At 38.1% G+C, this 25,035-nt stretch overlaps 1 protein-coding gene across 15 annotated transcripts in view; it reads right to left on the bottom strand.

Moving 5' to 3' along the window:
- LOC139944753 (muscleblind-like protein 1) overlaps window positions 1-25,035 on the bottom strand; it is a 247,418-nt gene that overhangs the window by 129,855 nt on the left and 92,528 nt on the right. For all 15 annotated transcript variants that reach the window (XM_071941828.1, XM_071941839.1, XM_071941838.1 and 12 more), the window contains one exon: window positions 20,734-20,811. The gene's annotated coding sequence lies outside the window, so the exon portion shown is untranslated. The remainder of the gene's footprint in view (window positions 1-20,733; window positions 20,812-25,035) is intronic.

The raw sequence follows: 25,035 nt of genomic DNA, 5'->3' as shown, positions 1-25,035 counted from the left end.
TCTTAATTTGTTACTTCTTTTTTGCATGCTCTGCAAAACATGCCTGGTTTTGTTATCAAATGCTAGTCTGGGAGAGAATTCTTTATTGAAAGTAAATTAGTTGGGTGATATATATGCCATCTGTTATATCAGTGATGACGAGGTGGATATAAGAAATCTTGAAATATCCACAAGATCCTTCAGAATCAAGCAGTTCAGGTCAAATAAACCTTCAACTCTCACTGATGAACCAGCTTCATCTCTTGCTTGAAAAATGCAAATACATGTACAAACTTTTTATTTTTATACACAACCTAGCCTTGAGTACCATTATAAACTAAGGATAATAGCACTATTGGTACAAAGTTGAGGTCAAATCTACTAAATAAAATACACATATTTATGAAATTAGGAGTTTGCTGTTGCTTGGCAAACATTTAATGTGATTTAATAGATGTTAAATATGCATCGGGAATAAAGAATATTCATTTTGGTTTTTACCCATACACCGATTTGTGTCAGTACCGGAGTGATATGCCTGTGATATTTGTTAACAGGACTCGGGAAAGAACAGAGTATACAGTGCTGACACAGCGGTGTATGGGTAAACAACCAAAATTAATATTTGTTGTAATTATTGCAAAGTGCAAAGGTGTGCCAATGCAATGTGGATGTGTCGGTTTTTAAACTGAGCATACAGCAAGGCCATAATACATAATATGACAACAAAAAACTGTCCATTACACAAGCAATCATCACCATCATAATTTCCCAATTACAGAGCAGCCAGTTCCAATTACACAATATATCCTCCCTATATAGTGACAGGTTATGTCTGAACCCAAGGTCATTATGTTTCATTAATGGCTCCCTAGACCAAAGAGAGAACAAAATAACAATCAAGACCAAGGTTGCCAGTGCCTGCTGACTTAAAGACACTTGGCACTATTGGTAATTGTCAAAGACCAGCTTCTCACTTGGGGGTATCTCAACATATGCATAAAATAACAAACCTGTGAAAATTTAACCTCAATTGGTCATCGAAGTTGCGAGATAATAATGAAAGAAAAAACACCCTTGTCACATGAAGTTGTGTGCTTTCAGATGCTTTATTCCGAGACCTCAAATCATAATTCTGAGGTCTTGAAATCAAATTCATGGAAAAATACCCCTTTCTCAAAAACTACGTTACTTCAGAGGGAGCCGTTTCTCACAATGTTGTATATTATCAACCTCTCCCCATTACTCGTTACCAAGTAAGGTTTTATGCTAATAATTATTTTGAGTAATTACCAATTAGTGTCTTGTGCCTTTAAAGCCAAAATTGACGGAGTATCAACACTCAACACTCCCCCAGGTTTCCAGTTTTAAACAGACCAGTTACTATATTATAGATGCCAATGGGTTAAGAAATTATGCAAATAACTGGTGATGTTCTCAGCAGCTAATTGGTCTGGCGCCTCTTTGTTACTGCATGAGAACTGGGACAGACATACAGTAATGCTAGAAACCAGGTCATGATGAAATGTGAATGAACATCCACAGGGGAAGATGCCAGACAATGCATCATAATCAAACAATAAAAAATTGACTGACTTTCTAATCACATTTGGATTATGACAGTATTTATTCAGACTGTTTCATGCCTTTGCATTCTCTCAAATCAAAGCAAGGTGTTTATTTTAAAAAGGCATGATATGAAGCCTTTGGAAAAAAAGTAGGACAATTTTTATTGAGTTACAACGGCTGACCTACATATATGGTTTATGGTTTAATAACTTTGTACGGCTATATACTTTCAATTTTGCCGATTTTTCTTGTGGTCAAAAAATCAGAAACCAGATTTAAGTAGGAAGAATATCGTGCCTGTTAAAACACTAGGAATTGTAAGGCTAAATAACTCAAATTTTGCTTATATATCTTGGGGTGAAATAATCAGAAATCAGATTTTAGTAGGAAGAATATCATTTCTGTTCAAAAATTGTGTTCACTTGTTTGAAAGCGTTGTAATTTGTGCAACAGTACTTTATCCCCACATACCATTGCCCCTCTATTTTTTAGCGACTAAAACAATCTTTATGTGCAAATAGTTTTCATGTGGGTTTTGATGAGGCATTGCAAGGTGAGGTGTCAATGTGCAGTATTATGGTTTGGGGTAACACCATGTGTAGGCCTATGGTATCTTCTTTGATGTGTAGATTTTGTTCTTTGATTTTACAGCCACACATTTCATAATTTGTGAGACTGCTAAGTTCTGAGAAGAACTATCCTGGGTGGAAGGTAGGAAATTGGCCGGGACTACTACTTGGAGTTAATGGATCGAGGTGATCGAGGGGACTGTGGTATTTGGTGACAACCTCGACTACAAGTGTGACTATCACTTAATCAGTTCAAAAACCTATAATTGGGTTCGAATCCCGGTCGTACACTTGTGTCCTTGAGCAAGATACTTTACTATAATTGCTTCTCTTCACCCAGGGGTATAAATGGGTATCTGCGAGGGTAGAGGTTTCATTGTGAATGAAAAAGCCTTTGGAGCGATATAAACTGTTGCCCATGTTGTATACTCCCAAGGGAGATGAGAAACATTATAAAAAAGGGATGTTATTGGCCCTATGACCAGGGCACTAATGTAAAGCGCATTGATACGGTTATTGTGAAATGCGCTATATAAGAATTGGTTATTACTATTATTATTATCATTATAATCAGATTAGATAAAATATTTTGTCGATGTTAAAAAATGACTTCACATTCTGATATCTGAAGGTGTGATAAACCTTGCAAGGCCCAATTTCATAGAGCTGCTAAGCACAATGCTTAGCATGACATTTCTTCTTTGATACAAACAGGATTAATAACCAAATGTCCACATGATTTTCAGGATAAGCAAATGAAAGCTGAATACCAGTAACGAGCAATATATGCAACAAATGAAAATTTGGTTGGTAATCCTTTTTTTATCAAGGAAGAAATTTGACACTAAGCACAATTTTGTGCTTAGCAGCTCTATGAAATTGGGCACAGGAATCATGGACAAAGAAAACCCATTCCACAACCTCTGGGTAGTTTTCACCTGTTCCTTATGAGCTTGTCTGCTCAGATGCTGATTATGCACTTGGCCATCACATGGTCAAGGTGTTTGTGTGGGGATTTATGTTAATGATTAAAATGTGGGTGAACTTCTACATATTGAATTTAACTTGCGGAAATTCCATCAATGTCCATGATGAAGACTTACAGTATGTGATTTCAATTTTCAATAGACTTTTACCTTTCAACAAAATATGGGCATCCACATAAACCCAATTAGAACATCACCCAAGACTGCATGTGATAAAGGCCTATACATTCTAATACAGCAATACTGTAAGCCTAAACTGACATAACTTTCTATACAAACGCTAACCAAACCGACGTCAAAAAAAGAAAGTTTTTCTACACTAGACATTGGTGACTCACTCTACAGGAATGTATTTGTTCCACGTAGAATGTACACAATTCATGTACGAAACGCACAAACACACAAAAGAGAGAGAGAAAAAAGAAAAGAACCAAAAACGAGAAAGAAAAACAAGTTTATTTGTCTATTTTTATAAAGGCATTTATTTTTTTACTAGACTCCAACTGGCTTGGCATTAGAGCCCGAGTTACCCCCACCTGGTGGCAGACTCTAATGACAAACATTTATAACAATGAGAAACCATAGGATTCCGTCAGGGGCAACAGACCTTTTTTTCCTTAGCACTGTTTACACAAGATCAATTCACTGGGTCTGGCCGCATCAAATAGGGAAGCACCTGCTGAAAAGCATCATTGGCGACACAACGCATCGAGAGAATGTGCCGTTTGCACCTTAAGAATTGTTCATTCAATTGCCACACTACACCCCTGGGGTTCTTCATGTACCGTCATGAAAAGAGAAGAAAGCAGAATGAAAATATACCCTACCGACCCTTTGGTTTCTGAAGTAAAAGTAAAGAAAATTGAAAGCCAGTATTAGTGCTCTTTGTTTTGCCCCATGTGTGACGTCACTGACGACCATGTCTTAATTGTCCTAATAAACATGGATTTACTCACATATTTTACTCAAACTTTGCTCTTGAAGGGGCACAGCAATTTTCCTAACGGGTAAGGGGCACTTCTATTGAAAAACTGTCAGTTTGTATTGGAACCTTGCAGAGGGCACCAAAGCAAAAAGCACAGGGACACCACGGCAATTGCTGTTGGTACAGTGGGTCATTTTAAAACCTGTAACAAGTTGGATAGAGATAACCGCCTTCCAGCAACCGATTTCACAAAACGCTACGATTAACCCCATCTCCAGTCACTCGTCCTAACTTAGGATAATTAGAATGGGTTCAACGTTTATGGATATGAAACTTAACTGGTCCTAAGTATTAAGAATCATCCTTAGTTTAGGAAGAGTTTGTTGAAATTGACGGCAGCCTTTCAATTTCATCTCAAATAAGTATCAGTCTCCTGACGATGACTAGAGCAAGCTAGTCCAAACGTTGAGACCAATTCAAGAACTGACTCCGCGGTAGTACAGTTAATCATGATCCTATAAGTAAGTCCCAGCCTATTTTCTATACCATCCGCCTCGGTAATAGTTAAAAAAGCAGGACAGTTCTCTTCAGAACTGAGAAGTCTCCCGAACATCTACTCTGAGGTAGTAGAATAAAGCAAGACAGTTCTCTAAGAACAAACTCTACCTGGCAAGATACACACATGGTATTACCGCAAACCAAATATATATTGATACCTCACCACGCAATGCCTCAAATCCTATAAGCTTCACAAGTACAACCTGTATCCCTGTAATTTGCTCTGAATTACTCAAAACTAAAGCATGCTAGTAACGAAAACTTGTAAAAGTTTGTGATGACCATGGGAGTGTACTGTGAGCAGTCCCTGACCAAGCTGGCCTTCCATGTCCTTGTCCCTACCCACCCTCTAGTTCGACCATGGTTTGACTGACTGCTATTAAGTACTTAGTAGTCAGCAGCTTTTATTGGGCACAGTGGTGTTCTCACAGATATCAATGACATGGGTATAGTGGAGGGGAGGAAATATTGAAAACCAGGTCAGATTAGGGATGGGAACAGATTTTTCTGGAGGGTCCTTAGTCCTCCTAAAAACAAAACAACAAATGGAACCTTAAACTATGAAAGTTTTACTCAAAGATGACATTTAATTTGTAATTGAAGGTTTGTTGCTCTCTGTCATTTTTTCTTTGTTGTTATTTATTCAAATTCACTGATGTTTTCCTACAAAATTCATTTAAAGGCAGTGGACACTAGTGGTAATTACTCAAAATAATTATCAGCATAAAACCTTACTTGGTGAAGAGTAATGGAGAGATATTAATGGTATAAAACATTGTGAGAAACGGCTCCCTCTGAAAGGCCATATTTTTTTGAAAAAGAAGTATTTTTCCACGAATTTGATTTTGAGACCTCAGATTTAGAATTTGAGGTCTCGAAATCAACCATCTAAATGCACACAACTTCGTTCACTATAATAACCTAAACAAAACAAGTGGTTATAAATAAGAACTTGTTTTAAATCATGTTAAGACCTGAATTCATAACATTGAGGTTAGTTTGACATACCATAGTTAATAAGAGTGGATTGGAATGAAGCGCACTAATCCAAAAAGTCACCACGACTCCTTTAATATTAGTGCATGTGCTCCCTGAGCCCTAACAATGTGACAGTCCACTGAAATTTAAACAAGTAAATACAGGTGATTAATCAACCGTTCCTGTGTCACACATGAAAACCCACTTCAACAAGAACACTCAAAGTCACAACACCACAATATTGGGGACAATGACGGGGAAAAAAGCTGGGGGGCATTTAAAGTCATCTGTATTTGACCACACAACCCCCCCCCCCCCCAACCATGAGCTGGCCACTAAATGCAACTGCAGACCAGTTATATTTGCCAAGCACTCAGTGAAATGTCTGTGTTTAACAATGGGGTTATTAGCTACTGTGGGCTAACATAATGGAAGGGTAAAAAGGGTGTACCATCCACTCCTGTCTGTACTGTATGCAGTGCACAGCCACAACAAAAAGTGCATTCAAACCATATGGCCCAGGCAGTGGGGCTGCCACCTGACCTTAGATGACCCCAGTGACCATAAGTGACCTGTTAGCTAAAGAGGGTTATTGGTTGCATTAAACTACGTGTTAGTTCTTCCATGGGTTCTTTTACAGGACATACCTATTCTATTGATTGGGCCCTTATGAGGTCTGCATGGAATGGAGCTGTCACGATAGATTCTCAAGTTTTAAAAATGGAGGAAATGACAACGGGTGATTGATAACGGGACGGCACAAATACTGGGGTTGGGATTAATAATAATGCAATCCAACATCTGGGGAAATACAATATCTGGCAAAATGACCTTTCTGGGAATGCAATTTGTGAGGCAGTATCCTTTTCATTCAAAGAATGATTGAATTACACAGTAATGTTATGGGATTTACAACCCCCCCCCCCCTCCCCCAGCCAACAAATAAGTAAACCAATGGAACTTAAAGACAGTGGACACCATTGGTAATTACTCAAAATAATTATTAGCACAAAACCTTACTTGATAACGACTAATGGGGAGAGGTTGAAAGTATAAAACATTGTGAGAAACGGCTTCCTCTGAAGTGACATAGTTTTCAAGAAAGAAGTAATTTTCATCGAATTTGATTTTTCTTTCATTATTATCTCCCAACTTTGACGACCGATTGAGCTCAAATTTTCACAGGTCTGTTATTTTATGCATATGTTGAGATACACCAAGTGAGAAGACTTGTCTTTGACAATTACCAATACTGTCCAGTGTCTTGAATTGAGTTAATTTGCTTTTATTATAAACCGGATGAATTATGATGGTTGCTCACTGCCACGCTTAAGCTTAATAATGATCCCATGTGCTCATACTTTTATTGCCTTTTTCTCATTTTAATTGCAGTTATTACGACTGTACCATAGTACTGAAATCACCGCCAATTTGGGATTTTCAACAAACATGTATCTTGTTATTCATTAAGTTGATTTAAATCTAAATTTGGAAATTTCATCACTAGATTCTGTTTGCGCTTTATTGATTCAATTAACAGTTTAAATGTGTCATTTAAAAAAGAAGATATCTTTGAATGTCACGCATATAATGTATCCATGACCAGCCACTGATTTCACCAAACTCTTCCTAATCTTAGGACTTAAGTTCCGTATCCAAAGACATTAGGACGCATTGAACCCATCCTTAGTTAGGACGAGTTACTCATCCCATCTCGAGAAAGGATCAATCCTAGCGTTTCGCGAAAACTGCTGCAGTATCATTAATGCTATAATCAATATATGGCATCTAACAGGAGAATCAAAGCACAATAGTTGCAAAAACAGTAACACAAGTTCAACTGATCCACTCTCAAAAGTGTTGCTTTTTTCTTTAAATCTAAAAACAAAAAACTACAGACAACCCTGGTGACCCATAGTATGAATCACAGGGTCTCGACGAGTAAGAAATATTGCCCCAACATCATTCAGCTTTACAGGTGGCCAATAACCCTCATTTGTTTGTCTCCGTTTCTAGGCACGTCCCACTGCGGCTAATTCTCAAAAAATTAACGCTACTCTAGTTCACGGTAGGTTTACAAGGAGTGGAATGGAGAGGAAGAGGGAGACAGAGGGAGACTTATTCAGGCAGTGGTCTCAGTCAATGAGCATCAAAAGTGCAAATGTTCTGGGCGTTTTGTTGGTGTTCGTCTTCAGCCTTGGGTTAATTGAGCGTTGCATTAGTTTTGGTTTGATGTGCATGGTGGGGCGATGGAGTGGGCCAATTTAGATAAGGAGATTCGTCATGTAAGGCCCCTTTCACATGATAGCATTCTAGCAAGGGTCTCTTGCTAAATTGTAGCATGGTTGTAATATTTTACAAAATGTATCGTGTGTGAAATGACAAACATTGCTGTACTGTCCCTTGTATGTAAAATCTTGTCAAACATCGGTACATTTTGCAACCATGCTAAAAAATTAAGCAAGGGACCTCTGTTGAATTGCTGTCGTGTGAATAGGGCTTTACACTTTTACAATGATCTAACCAAAGTGGCCACAGCGCACTGTACGCTTACAATCCCGGCCATACCTTGTTGGGCCCCGGACCTTGTTCATTGTTGGCTCTGAATGCGCGGTCTGCGCTCCGGCTGAGGTTACAACATTGAAGGGGGAGGGGGGGAGTATTTATAATGTCACGTAGCCCAAGCATTTTGGCATACGTGTAGGCCTACGTGCTGGTCAGACTGAAATGCTAATATACCATTAAAGTAAAAAGATTTGAATGTAATAAGCCCAGGCAGGTGACTGGAGACTACCTGAACACAACAAGAAAACAAAAAGGTATTCTTTATTCCCAATCTCTTTAAAGGTAAGGTCATCGTTTGGTTTTAGCAAAGTTTAAAGAAAATCTTAAGAAAGTTTTAATAAAAGTCACCTGTGAAAATTTCAGCTAAAAAATAGTGTTGGCTTGCTGAGAAAAAGTTTTACAAACTGTCACAGTATTTTCAAATGAACTTTGAACTCATCCACGTTTAGTTCCAACTGCATCTCCGGCTTTAGCATTGGCGAACAGACACCAACCTTCAGAAGTATGAGAATCGTTTCCTACATGAATCATTTCTCAAAATATTTTGTATTGATTTTGAATCTACAGGGCATTTCAGATGAAATAATTTTGCAAGTCTTCTCACTTGGTGTATCTCAACATATGCATAAAATAACAAACCTGTAAATATTTGAGCTTCATTGGTCTTTAAAGTTGCGAGCTAATAAGGAAAGAAAAAAACACCCTTGTCACACGAAGTTGTGTGCTTTCAGATGCTTGATTTCGAGACCTCAAATTCTAAATCCGACGTCTCAAATTCGTGGAAAATTACTTCTTTCTCGAAAACTACGTCACTTCAGAGGGAGCCGTTTCTCACAATGTTTTTTACTATCAACCTCTCCCCATTACTCGTTACCAAGAAAGGTTTTATGCTAATAATTACCAATAGGGTCCAGTGCCTTTAAAGCTTTTGGAGACAATACACTTTATTTTTCTGCGTCATGACCCTACCTATGAACTGATCGATGCAAAAACTTCACAAAGCAACATCCCTTATTAAGTCGTTGTGTGTTCCTTGTTTGTTTGTCTGTTTGTTTTTTTCCTGTTTTCTTCTTCTTTGTTGCGTGGTGATAGGTCTAACTTAAGAAAGACAAAACCAAACAGTTCTCCTGAATACAAATAAAAAGTATTTCAGCAAGAAATCTTTCAAAATAGATTACAAAAATCTGCAAACGAAAATGTACAAACAAATATACAACTGAACTTTTTTCCCAGACACTATTTTTTTTTCTCTCTCAAGGGGTCGCTTAAAAGTGACTCACACTCAAGTAATCAACCTCCCCTTCAGATAAAAGAAAATACAAAGAATGAAAGACAGTGTAAAACAAAAGCCAGACCATCAACTCATAAATCTGTCAAAATCATGAGATGGGGGTTTAAGGAAGAAATGTGGAGGTTTTTAGACTTTTTAATTGCAGCTCAGAGTGGGATTTAGTGTCCGTCCTGTTTAGTGGATAAAAGAAGCTCTGAATCATCATGGTGATTCTTCTTGACCTTTAAGACATGATACTGACAATAATGAATAGAGACACTGAGTAAGTGGATGGTCAAATCAATGCAGGTATTAGGCCTAAAGGTATGCTTGTAAAATACATAAGACTCAAAACTGTCACTCAAAGTTCACCATAACCCATCCATGAGCAAAACTATCCAGTGTTACCATGGAGAAAGGACACACTGTCAAATGAAACTAGTGGGTTTCAGGAAACTTAAGTCATCTTCTATCTCTAAAATGAACCTTAAACACAGAAGTGCTTTGTCTTGTCAAGAATGGTTTAACTTTTAAAGGCATTGGACACTATTGATAATTACTCAAATTTTTGTTTAGCATAAAAACTAACTTGGTAACGAGTAATGGGGAGAGGTTGATAGTGTAAAACATTGTGAGAAACGGCTCCCTCTGAAGTGGAGTAGTTTTCGAGAAAGAAGTAATTTTCCACGAATTTGATTTTGAGTCCTCAGGTTTAGAATTTGAGGTCTCGAAATCAAGCATCTGAATTCACACACCATCGTGTGACAAGGGTGTTATTTCTTTCATTATTATCTTGCATCTTTGAAGACCGATTGAGCTCAAATTTTCACAGGTTTGTAATTTTATGCATATGTTGAGATACACCAAGTGAGAAAACTGGTCTTTGACTGGTGTCCAGTGTCTTTAAGTCATCTTCTATCTTTAAAATAAACTTTAAACAAAGAAGTGCTTTGTCTTGTCGAGAATAGTTTAACTTTTAAACAAATTTCAGTTCTATTTTCTTTACAATAAAGAATGAGAAAGACGATGAAAGTCAAAGACAAAATTAAATTGTGTTTTTTTTTCATGTCAAGAATGAAGTCTATGCATCACAGATAGTGTTGCTAGCGTGAGAGTTTTATAACAAGTGGGAGCATCCATTATGACACAAAATGTGGGAGCATCCATTATGACACAAAATGTAACAAAAACTTTCCTTTAAAATACTCAAAACATCATATTACAAGAGATTCAATCAAGATCTCTCTAGTAGTTGTTAAACTGAGAAAATAACACAACTGTGTTTTTATTCAAGCTGAATCTTTTGAAATGTAAACATTTCTGTATACTTTCATTTGTTCAGGACCAAGTGTTCATCCATGTCAGAAAAAGAAATCCATAAAACGTCCGGCACAGAACCATGTCCACAAGGAGACAACAAATTCCTGATTATCATCACCTTGATCCCCAATGCCCCACACCAGCCACATACCATAAACTTTTATCTCAGCCTCGCTCACCGAAATGAATAAAAACAAGTCCCCCCAAAAAACCCAACTGACACGACAGACACCACATGGCCTCTGAGATGCACCTGTTGTTCATATCAATTCATGTCCCTCGTACACCATGTTGTACTTAAACCACAAATCCACAACAACATATTTTCATGTGTTCCAATGTTCGCTCTAAACCTGGGCGCATACTAAGCTTGTGATTGCCTATTCCCTGTGCTCCTCCTCGCTCCTTCCTGCCCAGCAAACTACACCCCAAGGACTCTCTTCAGCTTCATGACCCCGTTTTCATTTACACACCCCCATGTCACCCCCAGTGGTTCTGCTCTGGCACAAACACCCTTCACTACGTGCTGGGAAAGCAGCGCTGAGAAAGCCACTAGTGTCTCCTCCTCTGCCTCAGACATTCTGTTTTGACGGCCCAACGCCTGGGACCGGCCGAAACGTGCTGGTAGTGTGTATTCTCTGCCAACCAGACTGACAGCAGTACTGAAACCACTTAGAGTCTAATCATCGGACCCACATCATCTTCTGTATTGATGTTTTTCCCTCATTTTTTGGTCATTGATTAAAACTTCCTAGCTTTGAATTATTGTCAGTTTAAGGGGTGCGAGGGTGACACATAGCTGACAACTGACCAATTTTGTTCAAATGCACCGGAGACCCAAACACAAAGAAGAAAAATATATATAAACACACTATATATTACACACTGAAAAACATAGAAGTGCTTATAAAAGATGCTGGCCCAGAATACATCAGACAGTTTCTATGATTAAACTTTATAACTAAAAACTTCACATATATGTGAAAATGATGTAACCATTGCTTAAGAAACACGAAGCTACAAAAGATCAACTCTTCAGGTGCTTTCCTGCTCCACCTTGCTTTCATGCTCCACCGACTCTGAAATTATTTGTCAGTTTTTCTTATAGCTTATTTCAATATCATAACATTGTCAAGTTTTGGAATGTGTGCCAAAGACTGAGACCATTAACGTCTAAATTGTCAATCATCACCCAGCCCAAAAAACTTTCTACTATTTATATTATCGGCAAACTCTAGCCTATTCGGAACACTTGCCCCCCAAAAGCCATACTGTCACGTTTTTTATATTATAGTGTATTGACTTGATGTTGACAGAATAAAATGAAATGAAATGAAGTACACTTTCATAGCCCTATATCTCACAGTGTTGTAGTGGAGACCTACAAGTCTCAGACCGCCCAGGCACAAGACATGGGGACGATTTCACAAAGAGTAAAGACTAGTCCTAGAACTAGACGGAAAGCTGGGGATAGCTCATTCTCCATAGCTGCCCCTCGCCTATGGAATGAGCTCCCCGCGAGTCTGAGAGAGGCGATCTCGTTGCCTGTATTCAAAAGCCTCCTCAAGACATTTCTGTTTCCCCACCCATCCTAGTTTGTTTGTTTCTCTTTTGTTGTCTTAGTCTCATGTAAAGCGCTCTGTTCTCCGTAGAACGCTATATAAATGCTTCATATTATTATTATTAATTATTATTACATGTACATGTAACTAGGTCCTAGGAGATATTAAAAACATACTGCTAGTCCTAAGATAGGACGAGTACTAGGAAAAAGTAAAAACATACTGCTAGTCCCAAGTTAGGACGAGTACTTGTAACTCGTCTTCGTCCTTACTAGAGATAACTCTTTGTGAAATCCACCCCTGGATAAAAGATCAAGACCAATACTGAAGACATAGACCAAGAACTGCAGATCCCAAACTAGCATTTTATAGTGTTGTCTACTGTAGCATTCTACAAACATCATTACTGTTCTCTACTGATTGCACCAACTGTATGTCTGCACTTTAAATAGTAAGCAAGAAATTGTAACTACCAAAATACACATAAAAACAAGCAACTTCTTTGTAAGCTTCACACTATCATATGAACTTTAACTGTTATTGAGGTTTACAATTTTGTGTAATTCACATTTGTTGAAGTAAAAGAAAAGACAACACAGCAGAGATTTTGAAATTCAAAGCTTTTCCATATTATTATGATGCCATTATTATTAGTGGAGAGAAATGAATAGCGCCACCTGTTGACAAGAGGAAGATTTGTCATCTGTCAGTTGTCTGCTTGAGTCAGACTTGACCACAATCTGTCTGATTACAGATTGTATTTCAATAAGGCCTTTTCACACTACCTCAATTTCGACCCGCATTGAAACCTACCTGGGTCCTCTCCAGTTTAGCATTGCTCCTTTTTGACAGGGAACAGAGATAAGCAACATTCACATTGGTGAACAGTATAGCGGTTCAAGCCAAAAAATGCAATTCCGATCCGTCTTGAGATTTTCAACTCTGGTCCCTGCTATGGTTGATTTCTATCCGGCTAAAGCATGAACCCGGATCGGAGGCGGGTTGAAATTTGTAAAGTGTGAAACGGGGTGAACAAAATCTCCGGTTCAGACCGGTTCAGACCCTGAGATTTTGGACAGTGTGAAGGAGGCAATAGGGCTTGAATTTTGGGGGTTGGGGGAATTCCACAAGACCACTTGACTTGTCTCTCAAAATGTTTACTTGACCAGTAATGGTTGGAAACTCCTTTTGATGGAATAAAACAGGGAACGAAGAAACGCAAGAAAATATGTTTTGAACACGGTTTTAGCTGTTCGAGTTCGTAATTAAGTTTTCATGTTATTTGCTTGGTTTGGCAAGGAGTTAAAATAAAAAAATAAATAAACAATGATTATAACTTCAATTTTTATGTCATCACGTTTATTTATGGTTTGATTTCTTTCTACTGCTTGCCAACCACTAGTCAGCGAAAAATGTGGGTGCTTCACAGTAAAGGAAAATAATAGATTTTGATATCGCAATCTTGCCCATCCCCACATTCACATCTGCCCACACAGATTCTTAAAAGAGCTTGATAAGCAAGAACATTTAAAGGAACACGTTGCCTTGGATCAGTCGAGTTGGTCTTTGAAAAGCGTTTGTAACCGTTTGTTATAAAATACATAATTATGGTTAGAAAGATGTTTTAAAAGTAGAATACAATGATCCACACACATCTGCCTCGAAATTGCGTGGTTTTCCTTTTACTTTGCAAACTAACACGGTCTCCCATTTATCTTGTGGGATTCAAAAATTTGACTCCCATAAATGGCCGACTGTGCTTGTCGACGAGGTAAAAGGAAAACCCTGCAATTTCAAGTGATCCTTGTGTGGATCATTATTTTTTTATTCTACTTTCAAAATATCTTTCTAATCACATGCATTTTTATAACAAATGGTTACAAATGCTTTTGAAAGACCAACTCAACCAATCCAAGGCAACGTGTTCCTTTAATGTGGACATCATTTCAGGGTGAGGCCGGTCACACCCTTAGCAAATTACAACATCGTTTTACAGAAGTATCTGAGAAATAGAATACGCAGTTGCAAACTGCTTACCGACTAAAAGAACACTTGGTACCAATGCTGATTGTTCATGGACTCACATTTGGACCCAAGCAGAGTCTTTCTTGAAGGCTAAATATTAGCATTCTTTGTTTTTTTCCCCAGACTTTCAGAAAGACTCTCCCAGAGTTAGAATTTAAGGCCATTCACAAAGTATCTTCTAATAGGTGTTGAATAACCCCTTTTTGCTATGAAACGTCATCGATGCACACACCACACGACATTCCCGGTTTGATTTCTACGGCACATGCACGCACACACGCACGCACAGACGCCATCTTGTAGGTCAGATATTTGAACGGTGATGGCATTTTCAATACGGTCTATAGTTTTACAGTTTGTTCCCTTTATGAATGGAAAGCCTACAGACTGAAAACATGAACAGTGACAAATGTCAAAACCCCTTATGGAATGAAAGTAAACCAACTTGAACAAATATGGTGGGGGGACAAAAAGCCTGAAATGGGATGAATCTGAAGATAAAAGAGAGCAGGTGATTCTTTTCTATCTCTTTTTTTTCAGCCTGAATCATATCCTGAATGGAAACGAAGAAAAGAAACGTATAATCTACCTGAAAAGTGTTTATCTAAAGATGTTTCAAAACGCAGAGCATTCCCTCCAGGGTTATTTCAAGACAAAGATTGACAGGTTTAGTTATAAGTGAAACGGAGAAAGGTTTTACTGTTGGAAAACATGTGATCTGTCAAACCTTTATTGATTCAGCTTTCTTGGACCAAGGTATCTAGATCATTTAAAAGTGTAACTGAAAAGGGTTTATAACTGCTATTGTAATGTAGGCCTTACAAATATTCAGTAGTTTGAGTTGTTGATCAGGAAACACTGTGTATGTTTTTACAATGTGCCGAGAGCTAATTTACACATTCAATTCAATTCAAGGTATTTTATTCAAATATTTGTAGCCAAAGGCTAAATTACAATTGAATTTACAAGGAAAAAATCATCAAGATTACATACATTGAAGGGAAATATAAAAACATTAAACCAACATAAAATTTGTATTAGAATGAAGGGGATCAGTTTAGGCCAACAAAAATCCTTCAAATTTACTTCAACTTTAAATGATCCCTTGATAGATATTTGTTTTTCATCATTATTCTCACCGTTTTTACTTGCTTATTTGTCTTAGAAACTATTTGTCTCATTCCTTTTTCCACAGAGTAAACCAATCAATCAGTTTGATATGCGCATCTGAGTCTGGGAAACCAAGTAAATGATCTGAAAGTCATTGACTGCTCAACAACTACATGTAGCCATAATTGTCTGTTGTTGATGACTACTGCACAGGACCCGTTTTTCATAGAGCTGCTAAGCACAAAAATGGAATTTCTTCCTTGGAATTTCTTCCTTGATAAAAACAGGATAACCAACAAAATTTCCATTTGCTGCATATTGCTTGTTACTGGTATTCAGCTGTTGTTTGCTAATACTGAAAATCAAATGGAAATTTGGTCGGTAATCCTGTTTTTATCAAGGAAAAAATTTCATACTGAGCAATTTTTGTGCTTAGCAGTTCTATATTGGGCCCAGGACAGGTGCAATCAGGACCAATCCCCAGATCTACAAAGTCTGAAACAGCACAATCCAGTCTCGCCCTCTTCCCCCAACAGATTGCTTTGCAACAGCTTTTATTTTATCAAGAAGCCAACAAATGGCTCAATCAAATTTCATGCACGGGCTCAGACAGTTTCTCTCCTGATTTTGTTTTCTTTGCTGTTAACCTATCCCTGCTCTCCCTTCCCCTTGATAATGCAAACCAACTAAATCTACCTTCATGTGACCCCCTTTTTCCAGAGAGGTGACACTGCTAAGGGGTAAGAGGGCAACGCCCATCTTGGTCTGAGGGTCTAATTAATGGGAGCTTTAAGATCTTGAGGGGATGGACTCAAGTATTAGGCATTGTGATCTATCAGTTACAGTCATTTGCGATATTACCTGCGCGGTTGGATTGAAACTCCAAGACCTGGACAGTCAGTCAGAGAGCCGTTGGGGATTTAAGCATTATGGGATGGATTGTGGACAGGTGGGAGAGGGGGACCAGTTGCGGTTGACACTGGAGGGGCTATACACAGATGAGGAGACAGTTCACGTACAGCAATTGTCGGTGAATTATGGATGTTACAATCCCAACACCGGGAAGCCTCTACTCCTGACAGTAATCCGTCAATGATGCGACTCATTTCTTGTTCTCAAACAAGAAAGTGCTCAAATGAATGTTTAATTCAGTGCACGGCCAGTTTTAGTGTGAAAAGAACAAATTTGCCCTGCGATGATTCCTGCACGAGCTTCTTTTGATGCTTATCATTAAAGCCTGGTCGAGCCTTGGAAAGAGATTGATCAAGAACGTGTTGTACTTTCTCGGTCGTCTTCCAATTATTCCCTACTGCTGATGGCTCAAAGTAACCTTTTCAACTGCACTCCTAATGCAATTGCATGACAGAATAAACCCCTCAACTCAAAATGTTCAGGCTGCAGTTTGACTTTAAAAATGAACGTTGCATGAGGCTCTTCTCTTTTCAGGTAGAGTTTTCCCTTGTAATGAGCAAATCAAGATTTAATTTTTCCATTTGTTGAGCCACAGATACATGCTAGAACATTTCTTCTTTTTCATACATTCCCTGCCAGTACAGAACATACATGTACAAAATCAGTCTGGGAATTTCATTGTAACCGAATCCAGCCCACTGAGACATTGTCTTTGAATTCAGCTGTTCAAATATTTCAACAAAAGGCAGCCAGATTTTTTCCCCTTTTTTTTCTTCAGAGGGACAGACTGAAATGAGCCGTCTCTCCCCATTACACTCTCTCTACCTTTCTTCCTGTACCTTAATCCATCCCTGCTGGTCAATCCCCTCTCAATATTCATCTCAAGCACATCAAAGGAAAAGTGCAGTCAGCTGTCCAACCTGGTTGACCGGCCGACCCGGGATTATAGCTTCCCAGGGCCCTGGCTCTACAACGGGCCGATCGACAGACCGACCGGTGATCACACATACCCACAGCAAACAACACAGACACAGACAATCTGAGTGCTCTGATTTTGTTACAACCCCTAAATTTCCATAGCTCATAGCGACACAATTCAACACTTATAACTTATGACAATTAAAAGCTTTTCAAATACCTGTTTTTTTTGTTTTTTTTTTCCAATTTTTTTTCAAGAGAGAACAAAAAAATAATATGTCTCTGTGAGGTTAATTCTTATGCCTGTGTTTCCCTACATCAACAGTAACCTGCCCAGATAGTTCATCATGCATTAAGGCAGGGCATTTTGCTGTTTCTTGCTCAAGTTTTTGTTCATTTTTCTCCCTTTTTTCTTCTCAGAACTCCTCAGGAAATAACAACATTTCATATCCGGTTAGATGCTGTTCCCTGCCTCACCCTTGACTTTCCTGACGGAAGATTAGCTAATTCCTCTCCAGGAGATTGTTAGTGCCTTCTTGTTTCCAGAATATTTAATATAGTCCACGACCCCCTTAGAACTAGGGCACGCAGAAATCGCTCCAAGACTGACTTGCTACGTACTTTTTAAAATTCATATTTTCCTATCCCCACTGCAACAATGCATACATTTTTTAGGGTGTGTCTGTCTCAAGATTACAGATTATAAGATGCAATGGCTGGTTTAATTATTCTGCCTTGTGGGCTCCTCTAGTCTCCACAAACAGCTTGTAGTCTAACCATGGTCTAACAGAGTCTATCATGACATGTGTCAATCAACAGGCAAATGCCTGCTAGCCACACACAGCACATTACAAACAGCATAAGAAAAAGGGCTTGGGTTAGGGGTGGGGTGGGGGGGGGTGCCCAGACATGAGATGCCAAACAACCCTAAGCTTCTCCTAGTTGGAACACAAATTGGGAACATGTTTGAGGTTCATAAGGAGAACTGTGCCAATACCCCTAGATGGTGTTATTGTGGTCTACTTTCAACACAATAAGATCAAGGAGTGGCCTACAGACCATACATTGTACTACACAATTATAATCCCATTACAATAGTTCCCGCGTCAAGAACTGGTTTCTAATATCACCGGAATTATCCTCGCTATTTTTCTCTATTCCCCCATAACCAATAACAGGCTAATCTTGTACAAGTGGGTCTGGCATGCACCCAGGGGCAGTGTGACTGTAATTCCACACAACTTGCAGTTAATGGTGTCTGGATTTTCATTTTCAACTTGCATCTTGACAATTCCCTTTCTGAAACTGGACCCCAGTCCTAACCTGTATCTTAGAAACTTATTCCATTCAATGCTGCATTTTTTTTCCAGTAATTTTACTGGAAATAATTGTAAGCATAAAAACTAACTTGGTAACGAGCAATGGAGAGCTGTTAATAATATAAAACATTGTGAAAAACGGCTCCCTCTGAAGTAACATAGTATTTGAGAAAGAGGTTAGCACACAACTTAATGCAACAAGGGTGTTTTTTCTTTCATTATTTTCTTGCAAACTCGATCAATTGAGCCCAACATTTTCACAGGTTTGTTATTTTATGCATATGTTGGGATACACCAAGTGAGACTACTGGTCTTTGACAATTACCAAAATTTTCATTGCCTTTAAAAAGTAATATTACAAATTTGACAATCAAGTTACTTTTTCCTTACACAGGTTCTTTAACATCACTCGTTCATATCCATAAAAATTTGACAAAAGTTTTGTGAAACATTCCGTGACCCATGCAGAAGGGAACATCTATTTCTAGTCATTTCACACTTCACAGGCCATCCAATCAAAACTGTTCTATGGATGAGACTGAGAGGTCACCGCTGACAGCTAACTGGAAACTGTTTCAGTTTCGAGCCTCAATGACAAACCGATCAAAAAGTGGATATTTTATCCTTTCAGAAAGTATCATTTGACTGTATTTGTTATATCAGGCCGTTGAACCTCCCCCATTAACAAACAGCAGAAATCACTCTTGGCTAAGGGTAAAGATGTGTTTACAGGCAACATCTATCAGTCTAAACAGTTTGACATTGATCTGACTATGATTGTGTAATCAATCAATTTGAAGTTCATACAGCAAAATGATTTATTGGTTAATCAAACCACCAATCAATACCCTCACAAAAAGGGGTAGAAAATACTTACACCCAGTTTCAACTGGCAGTGTCAAGATACAATATTTTTTAAATTAAATCACTCATAGAAAGCTCCATATAGAGGGCGCTATTTACTTTACATGATTCCATTTATCACGATCATATAAACATGAAACAACAATTGTGTGAAAGTATTCGACAATGATTCAAGAATTTGAAAACACCCTATTGATGTGATCATTGTCCACATCCTATGACAGTTTAAATGGTAAGAACATCGATTGTTCATGAAAAAGCACCTGGTGCCTAATCGCGAAATGAGCACAAATTGTACCGTGCTAAATTAAACAAGTTATTCAAAAAAACAAGCTGATCAATTTCAATGAGTTGGACAGCTCCAATTCTTGTAAAAGTTGATCAGTGCTGCATGTGACAATAAATAATTAATATCAAACAGTGATTTCAGAAACTTAATTACAACAGAAACCAATATAACTATTGTCAGATTCTGACAGCCAAATATTTCATGTTTTGTAACAAGTTTGGGATTCCTTTGTTTGATTTATTTTGATTGTATTTCACTGTATTCAACCTCACGCGAAGATTGTGCAGTTTTAACCACATTCATGAAACTACTAATATTATAACCTCGTCAACCAAGCCTGGCTGCAAGACCAAGTTTCTTGAGTACAAAAAAAGGACTGACACTGTAGTTTGAGAATGTCTTCATGAACACTTTAAGGGTAGAAGCAAGGCCTAGTAAGCACACAGCTTCTTGAAGATTCAAAGTCAGGGCATTAGTCAAACTCTTATAAAATGTACATCTTAAACTGTTACTTTCCCATTACATTGGCGCCCTCTTATGATCATGGTGAAATACCAGCTATGTATTCAATATCATTCACAATGATTAATTTAACTAAACACAATAAAATACTTTACAAGATTTTCTTTGTTGCATGCTCTAGAGAAAACAGTGTATCCTTCAGATAAAAACAAAAGCGATCCCCTTCTCGAAACCCAATTCCCGAAATAATTTTGACGGAGATACTTTTTAATTTCCTTAATGTGCAAGGCACACTAGGAGCATCAATAACATTCCATAAAATATCATCTTCATTCAGGAGAACACACCTAAGAGCACAAGATGCTAACAAGACTCTCGATCGAATTACTAGATCAGCAAAGATGTTTTATATGCAACAAAGATGCCCCCCCCCCCCCCCCAAATCATACACAAACCCCTCTAGGCATTAGTTCCTATTTTGATTCCAAACACTAGGGGTATATATCCAGCATGGTGTAGTATAGGGTATCAATACAAACGTTTTGGTACTTACCAGGTTTTGCGAAAGTGCTAGGCAAGGAGGCGAGGGACGAGCGAGGTTTGTGCTTAGACTATTTCATCTACGGGACACCTGGATTGGGCAGAAACGACAGAAGAGTACAAATTTATTAAAGGAACACGTTGCCTTGGATCGGTCGAGTTGGTCTTTGAAAAGCGTTTGTAACCGTTTTTTATAAAATGCATATGGGTAGAAAGATGTTGTAAAAGTAGAATACAATGATCCACACAAACATGCCTCGAAATTGCGTGGTTTTCCTTTTACCTCGTCGACTAACACGTCGGCCATTTATGGGGGTCAAAATTTAGACCCCCATAAATGGCCGACCATGTTAGTTCGCACAGTAGAAGGAAAACCACGCAATTTCGAGGCAAACTTGTGTGGATCATTGTATTCTACTTTTAAAACATCTTTCCAACCATATGCATTTTATAAAAAATGGTTACAAACGCTTTTGTTTTGACCAACTCGTCCGATCCAAGGCAGCGTGTTGCTTTAATTGGTTTATTGCTGAAAAAAATGGCTGAATTACATGACAATTATAATATTACAACTCGCAAAAAGTTACACTATTAAAATTCAGTAAATCTGAGACAACAAAATACAGAAATACCCACTACAAAAGATAAGCAGTCAGTAAGAGTAGACAATTTCAATTTCATTTTCAACTCATTTTAGTATCACCATGGGAAATTCATTTCAGCCTTCACATCAAATCTACAAAAATAACATACAGTTAATTTGTACAAAGAGTACAAAATACACTACAAACCACAATAAATAAAAAAAGCTGGGAGAAAAAACCAAGACTGATTTTCCAAAATACTTAAGAATATCTAATATATAAAAATGAAGATATTTAAGATGTTATTACAAAAAAATTGGAAAACAGTATACACCTTAGAAATATTGATAACATACAAGACACTGTATCATATCATATGGTGGACTGCGAGAAGAATGTTGCTCTATTGGCCGTTTTCCAAATATTTGAAGTAACAACACAATCTGTGTGTTTTGTATATATTAGGTATAGTTTGGTTGCATAGTCTTGAGAAATTAGTTTATAAATTGATATGTTATAATATTTTAGAGATTATTCAATATATTTGTTTAAAATTTCTTTGCACATTATAGTCACTGCAACCCCCTCCCCAGCTAGTGAAATAAAATATTTCACTCATTCAGTCAACCTTTGTGAAATGAACAAACTAGACTGAGGTTTTGTAAAGTTGAGAACCTGCAAGAAAGACAAAAACTCCTGTCTACTTCATATGCTCTTAGAGATAATCTTGGCCCAAATTCATGGCTCTGCTTACCACTGAATTCTGCGCTTACGATCACCGTTCTCAGCTTGCACAGCAAGCGTCAAATTTATGCGCTAGCTGTATAAGCATAGAATGCTGGAGTACACATGCGCACAAGCCCAAATTTCCCCCTAACCCATGAAATACGCTTGATGTAAGCGCAGAATTTCTTACTTCCGCAAGCGCCAACTCTTTGCTTACGACAAGCAGAGCCATGAAATTGGGCCCAGGTCATAATTGTTGATGGTGTTTAATTTTGCGAAGAAAAAAAAAGACTCCATGGTATCTTATTTGAACCTTGGCATGTGAGTATCCAGCAAGACGCGTGATATTGTGTACACAGTGATGTAACATTGTATTACGCTGCACGAATTTGCCATGTGACTGAGGCCAACTAAATCTTGTCCGTTCATAATTGGTTCCTTAATTGGATAGCTCCCCAAAGAGTTCAGAGTCTATATTTATAGAAAATAAATATACAGCAAGCAGTCAAGTATAGCAATGAACACGCACAGTTTGTTAAGTACCACGTTAACATTGTTACTTCAAGCAGCTTGCATCTTCACTCAGCTACTAATTTAAACCACGGCTGAGACTCAACTCATATATGTTCAGTGCCTTAGACTTAAGTAAACATAAGAACTGGCAAAAGAACAAAATAAGTGACAAGTAACATCTGATTTAAACCCCCAAAACAGCAGAGAGTCGTACACTGGCTCACATACCCACACATTAATAATTTGCCCATAACTGGAAAACAAATAATAATACAATGCAAAGAAATAATGTATCCTACGGGACAGTGGAACAATGCGTTAAAGAAAATGTTTACTCAGCAACTATCAGACATTCAAACCTACAAGCATGAGCATGATCTCTACTTTAAAATAAGGGTTTTCTGTGATTAAATTTACCTTTTTCCACCTCCCTCCCCCCCCCTTTTTTTGGATGGGGTGGGTGACCATTCAACATCAATACTGTCATCCAAACAAACACAAAGAGATCTCTTTGTGTTTGTTTGGATAAACCCATAGGGAGTCATATTTTAACTTTTAACCTCTGACACTCTTCAAAGGTTAAGAAGTATGTTTCACAGTCCTGTCAAGACTTTCATGGTTTTTTTTTCCTTTTGTTTAATTTATTTATGTCTTCTCCCGGAATGGACACTTCTGTCTCAAAAATGTCCACAAAGCACAAAATACACTGATGAGCTTGGTTCACACAATTAATGGCAAAGTGTTACCATGATCACTACCTATCGACTGGTTAGTACAGATAATGGTAATTTTGGCAGATTTGAATTGTGACTTTGCCTCATCGTCATTCATGTAGCCAAATTCAGCAACATGTAATCATTGCAAATGTGGTATCATCTTAAAGAGGAAAACCTCAGCTTATCATTGATTAAACCAATAAATATCTTCTAGGAAAGGCCATATTTTTGAAATGGAAATCAAGTGTCGCATGTTAAGAAAAAGAAAAGGCGATAATTAATATGTTCCTGTACAGAAAAGACCACCAGACATTCAGCTTTAGTTACAAGATGAGAGAAACCATTACACTTTTGTTTTCATCATGGAACATAAAAAGGAAATAAGCTTCAAGTTCATGAAGGAGGCACAAGAAGCTTTAATAAAGGGAATGTGACATCAGAGTGTTCTCTCTGGCTAATTTGGGATTTTAACTATCAGAGCTTCCTTCCACATAAAGCCATTCCACAATGTTCCCTTCTGCTGTTAGTTTGTTACAATGGATCCACCCTACAGGGCAAAACAGACACCTGTATGGTGCAACTTCTCCAAAAATTGATCGCCTTTATCGGCTAAAATCCTCAACTTGACAACTATTATAAATTGTTACCGTGAAACTACCACGAACCCCCCAAACAATCCTGTATGATTCGCATTTGCTACCCTCGGCAATCTCTCCTTCAGCCGTATCGCCTCACTGACCCATTTACAATAAATTGGTCTAAATATCATTTAGTCCCCCCCACTTATGAAGCCAAGCTCTTTCCAATAAACATGCACTCCAAATGAATCTTAACGCTGGTGGGTATAAGTATGCCATGCTCTATAGAGGATGCGACTGTCCACCCCGCCCCCCTCCTCCGTTGTACAAAACATCCCTCTCAATCCAACTGATATGGATACTGACAACCAAGTAATAGAGTCATCAGACACAAATGGATCAGCTTTTGGGTTCAGGAAAACAGGCCTATCAAATTGTCCTTCCTCCTCTCTTCTATAGAGCCTGGGTGAGCTCCAGTTACCAACTGTCGATATCTGTTTGAGTCAAGTCTACCTTTTCAGACTGAACTAGATTTTTAAGATGAGAAGAATCAGTTTGTAACAATCTGAGGGAACTCTTTATCTGTGTGTAAAGGGAGGAAGAGCCAAAGGTGTAATGGTCAGGGCCCAATTTCATAGAGCTGCTTAGCACAAACATTTGCTAAGCACGACATTTCTTCCTTGATAAGAACAGGATTACCAACCAAATGTCCACGTGATTTTCAGGATAAGCAAACAACAGCTGAATACCAGTAACAAGTAATATATGCAAAAAATACAAATTTGATTGGTAATCCTATTTTATCAGGGAAGAAATTTCATGCTAAGTAAATTTTTGTGCTTAGCAGCTCTATGAAATCGGGCCCGGAACTCTTTCATATCAACTTCATCTCCTATCAGGCTTTTTACATTCTTATGCATGTACGAATTGAACAGTTAGATAGAAATAGATCAACTAGTTCTGAATATAGACTGAATTGTCAATCTAATGAACTCTTGTTCTGGAGTAGAGTTGGGGGCTGGTGAAAGTGTTTAATTGCTTCATGTATATCTCATGACACTAAAGGACACAGACCTGTAGCCATCTTGGCTTTTGTTACTTCCATTCCAATGTAATTAAACTGAGGCTAGTGGGGTAGTAAGAGCCAGAACGTCAATCAATATGTGTTACTGTTGTTACAAGTAAGATGGCAATTTAG

Source organism: Asterias amurensis, chromosome 12, assembly GCF_032118995.1.
Source record: "Asterias amurensis chromosome 12, ASM3211899v1".
In the NCBI taxonomy this organism is placed as follows: domain Eukaryota; kingdom Metazoa; phylum Echinodermata; class Asteroidea; order Forcipulatida; family Asteriidae; genus Asterias; species Asterias amurensis.
The sequence above is the reverse complement of the archived record's forward strand: the minus strand, read 5'-3'. Positions and strand labels throughout refer to the sequence as shown.